The sequence below is a fragment of the Photinus pyralis genome, unplaced genomic scaffold, assembly GCF_008802855.1.
Source record: "Photinus pyralis isolate 1611_PpyrPB1 unplaced genomic scaffold, Ppyr1.3 Ppyr1.4_LG7, whole genome shotgun sequence".
NCBI classification, from domain to species: Eukaryota; Metazoa; Arthropoda; class Insecta; order Coleoptera; family Lampyridae; genus Photinus; species Photinus pyralis.
The window spans coordinates 4,122,040-4,127,552 of record NW_022170738.1 but is presented as its reverse complement, the minus strand read 5'-3'; positions in this window follow the sequence as shown (position 1 = coordinate 4,127,552).

The window sequence follows — 5,513 nt, the reverse complement described above, 5'->3', positions numbered from 1 at the left end:
AAGGATACTATATAATATAAGGATTGCTCGATCCCTATACTTTTAATGTTGCCCAAGTTTAAGTCATATGTGACGTCACCAACGGACCTGGCTGTCAAAATTGACAGTTATAATTTGCTAAGTTGTGAACGTATTTGCATGGACGCCAAGACGCCGATGTGCAATATAACGCAGTGTCCTACGTGAGCGGCAACGCGCGGCAGACGCGGCCGGTGCGGTCGACGCTGCAGTCGCGGCGTAAACGGCAAACGCGACCAGAGCGTCCTACGTGCAAGCACCGAATGTAAAGCGGTGCAAGCGCATGTTGACAAAAATATACTATAATAATATAAATATAATATTTTTTTTATTTAGTATGCTGGAATTTGTTGTATATAAACGGCTAGGCAACACAGGTATTGAAATCAAAAGAGGCAGAGAAGTGGAAAGGAGGCAGAGAAGTAAACTTTCTCTACCTGTTTTCCTCTTCTCTGCTCCTTGGAACTAAACAATACTTCGCTGTTTGAATATGATCAGCGAAAAGTCACATTTGACGTACTTACGTATAAAAAATTGAATTACTTACAAAATACTTACTTGTTTCCTGAAGATCTCCTGCAATTCGTGTCCATTCTCGATCCACCAGCAGTCTATTGTGATAATGCTTGTGTTTCAGCTCCCAAAGAACACGAGTATTTTTGACATTACTAATTTAAAGTTCGTAAAATGTGTCAGACATGATGTATACCCAAAAACTGACCGGCGTAGACTGAAGCGGCAGACGCGGAAATATCAAATATTTTGACCTGCTGTGCCGCCTCAAAAACTCTTGAGCAGCGCGTGCCGCGCGGTGGTTGCTAGCAGCAAATTGTAGAGGGGTATTCCCAATTAAGCACCATTTGGAAGTGTGACGAAGCAGCGTTTCTGTTTGTGTTCTTTTTAAGGCAGAATGTATTCTTACACGCTCGAAGAAGAGCCATCATCGTCATCATCACCAGATGATTTCACAATATTTATAGCGGCACTATGCCATGTACACGACGAAAAAAGAAGAAAAAGAAAGCGGACGAGTACGATTAATTTTTCTATTCTTTGTCCGTCCATAGAGAATCCACTAACACACGCAAGCTCAACACAGAAGACAAATGAATGCTTTTCACAAGCCGCAGCACCACGCTGATCTGCTTCGCTCCTCAATTCCCACTTGTCCGTCTACACGCAGAGCGGCGCGTTTCAAAGCAGCGCCGCGTATTCCAATGCTTCCCGACGCGTTTAAAATTTGCTGCGCTGCACCGCGCCACTCTGCTCTGCACCGCTCTGCCTAGGTGAAAACGGATCTACTGATCTCGCTTTTCACCGCGCCGCGCTGCTCGATGCTGCTATAATGGGAATCGGCCTTAATCAAAGCATGCGCTGGTACTGGGTCCGCGAGTGACGTCACTACACGCGGCGAAAAAATTCAGTGATCGAGCAATCCTTATAAGGTATATAGTATCCTTGGGCTGGGTGTTCGTAATTTCACGATTGCCATGGAAATGTCACTTGACGAAAAAGATAATACACCGTCCATTAAATCGCTTGTTGTAAAATCTAAACAAACGTTGGTAGGTGTAAAATCTCAATCCAGTAAAGCCTATTATCAAGCATATGAAAAGCTGTTTCCATGGATGAATAGGAAGTTACTTACGAATAAAGTCTTAAATGCATCGATAATGCTGGCATATATGAAGGAAATGTCAAAGGTATTTAAATCTTCTATCTTTTGGTGCATTCATTCAAAACTTCACTTATTGCTGGGACTAAAAAGTGGAACAGATTTGGAAGCATACCCTAAATTCCGCGCGTTTGTGAAAGCTTCAACCAAAGGATAGGTACAAGCCAAAGAAATGTTCTGCATTTACAGAAAGCGACCTGAGAGGATTTTTTATTTCATCCAGATGACAGTTTCAAAAGTCATACTTGAAGTATCGTTACTTAGCAACTTTAAAGCGCGTGTGTTTTAAAGGCCTTTTTTCGCACTAATTTGAGTGTTTAAAACGGAGATTGTGATTCACGTATAATAAAAAAAATTTTGCAGCATTGATAAATGAAATTATTCTGGAATAATGCTGTCTTATGTTTACTAGGGTTTAGATTAGTTTTATGTCGGGTGCTATAATTATGTACAGCAGTGGCGGATTTAAATTTTTTGCGCCCCTAGGCACACCGAAAGAAATGCGCCCCAAAATAATCTTTAAATTGCAATAAATTTTAAGATGGTAATAAAAATCAAATTATAACTTGAAATTTTTAAAACTAATATTAAAAGAAATACAGTATACGTAAGATTAAGTTTTCACACACGTCAAAACTTGCATTGTCGATTATCGTTCTTACAGTTTGTTTAATCTATATCTACCAATCCAATTTATTTCATCATTTTCATTAAAGATTTTTTCCATTTGTATAGGGGACTTATTTTAAAACTTAAAATGTTACCTAAAATAAATATAGTGCAAAAAATGCCGCCCTGTAAAGCTGCCGCCCCTAGGCACGTGCCTAGTGTGCCTGTATGTAAATCCGCCACTGATGTACAGGTTGAATAAAGCGAGTCTTATTTCTATACCCGAAGCAGCATATTTCCAAAATGTACGTGTCTACAACTGTTAATATATTTAATTCTTTAAAATATGATCGGCAGGAAGTTCTGAAGGGTAGATTGCAGATGGTTCTAATCGCCCGTTTTTGTAGTATCAGCACGCGTTGTACTTGAGCACTGCCACCCCAGTTTATTATATTGTATTTAATGTGCGAGTGAAAGTTCGAATGATACAGGGTGAGAAGCGTAGATCTAGTGCATTTAGCGAGTAGCAACAATTTCGCAATTTTTTACATACGTTATCAATATGCAAGGACCATGTAACATCCTTATAAACAGTCAGCCAAGTATTTTTGTCGACTCTAGACAGGTTAAGCCTCCAACGCCAAGATCTTTTGTATTACAGATACTACGTGTACTTCCAAAAGGAACCAACACAGTTTTGTCCAAGTTAATAATCACTTTATTATTAATGCACCATCGGTGTAGTTTATCCAGCGTATGCTTTATTATAAAAGTAAGATCAGACGTTGTTTTTGCCTTAATTAAAATGTTAGTGTCGTCAGCGTATGAAATGACGGTTACATTGTTACTATTGTTATTTTCCACAAGATAAGGTCATTGCTATATATTATAAACAATGTAGGGCCTAAAATTGAACCCTGTGGTACCCCTGACTGTATAGTTAACGCGTCACCACGTTCACCACTTTTCAGTTCTACCTTCTGCCATCTCTTGCACAGGTACGATTTAAATAACTCAAGAACGGTGGCACGAATACCGTAATGATACATTTTCGCAATTAAAGTGCTGTGATTTACGGTATCAAACGCCGCTGAAAAATCAATAAAGAGACCTGCAACTAACATACGACGATCCACAGCAGAAATTACTTCGGTCATAAAGTCATATAAAGCCGTATCGGTTGATCTATTTTTTATAAAGCCATGTTGAGCACTATTAACGATTTTAAACGTTGTTAGGTAGTTGGTAAGTTGTTAAATTTAATGTTTCCCCTATCGTCGTTTAGTTTACGTTGACACACACCTTAGCGGGTATGAAATATTATATTGGTATACTAAATAATAGCGGTACTGTTGTTTTTACAATCTGTTTTGAATTGCCTGCATGATAAATCTTTTAAAAAATCCATATCATTTGTGTTATAGAGTAGAGTATATTTTTATTTTCACTATATATACAGTACATGCAGTGAGTCCGCATATATAAATGGAAAATATGTCAACAGTTACAATATAATGTAAAATAATAAAACGGTACAAACAAATACGATACAATTATAAAATTTATAGAAGATATAGTTACAGTATGCAGTCGTCCAGTCATTTTAGAAGTTAACCCCCATCTGCGGAAAAATTTCTAGTGAGCTGAATTTTTTGTATACACCTTTACTACGGCATTTTAATGAATGTGAAAAATCGACATTGATATCGTGCCGGCTAAAAGTTATAAAGGTCAAAAAGTCGGGAATATATCACGACATATTGCTCGGAGGGCAATAGAGGTTATTACAAAAATTGTTTATCGTGCAATTATCTACAAAACTTACCTTACTTACCTCGTTACTTACCTGTATTTGTATTTTATTTAATGTGACTTTATGTTGTTTATCTGTGTATATTATGTTTTCTCATGTTTTGGTTATCATGTATCAATTTTTAAATCCAAGGATTTCAAGGCCGGCGGCATGTTAATACAACAATGAATTTTAAATTTAAGCGCGCTTGTATATCGCGCTAGTTTGAGTAGGGATTCGGCGCACGCAGAAGTTTCTTTTAGTTTTAGTAGATTGGTAGAACCGTAGAACGAGATTGCGTTGTTGTAAAAATGGCGAGCATTAATGTAAATTGTTCTTGTGCTTTTTACGTACAAATAAAATATTAAAAGAAGAGTACATCTTTCCAGGTAAGTATACATTTTTTTACATTATTGAATGTTACACAAAAATATTGATCAAAAGACATTTGTCTCACGCATTAACATTTCGTGTAATCAAAGAGTGTAGTATGATCTTTGGTGTAATTAAAGCAAGGAATAGGTTATATTTGATTTCAGGTCCCTTGTATGAGCCATTTTCTAACTTCTTTTTTGAAGGTTCCAATTTGTTGAACGTTGAGGATATCTCTAAATAAGGAATATACAGTGTTGGTATGGTAAATTAAAATATAATAATAATCATCATAATAATCACTGTCAGGTAACCATAAATTTGAGGAAAATCTTTGTGAATATTTCCAATATGAACTAAGTCCATATCCAACAACGCTATTTGATAAGGTTGGAATGAGAAAAACTCAAAAATAAATGTCGACTGCGCCATTTAATCATTAGGAATTAGTTTGTGATAATGCAACATACATAATTGATGGTTTAATTTAATTAAGACTAAGATTGAGGAAAGTAATTTTGACGTCAAAAATCGCAGGCTCCCTGGTTTCCATAAAAACAATGTATTCTGTTTTGAACTTCATTTTATATCGTACCTCGCGTCCAATTTCCTTAAGAATGACAGATGTCATTGGAATGCAGGATTATAATAATAATAATAATAATAATAATAATAATATATATTCATTGTGCTAGTACATTAAAAGTAATGTTTACACGCGTCATAAAAGCAGAACAATACATATAAATATAAAACACAGAGACTTGCTATAACATAAAACATAAAACATAAACTTCAAGAAATATTAAAATTTATAATTTAACGTCAATGTTAAGAAAATCTTTAATATTGTATAAGGGGTTTTCAGTTAAAAAAAGCCTTTATTTTGTTTTGAAAGTCTTTGTATTTACTGATCGAATGTGATCAGGCAACCTGTTATAAAACACCGGCCCCCAGTAGTTATGGCAGCTTGCGATTTTTTAAGTCTAAGTTTCGCGCATACAAGATTATTGCTGTTACGAGTGTTGTACCTGTGGATGTCTGAAT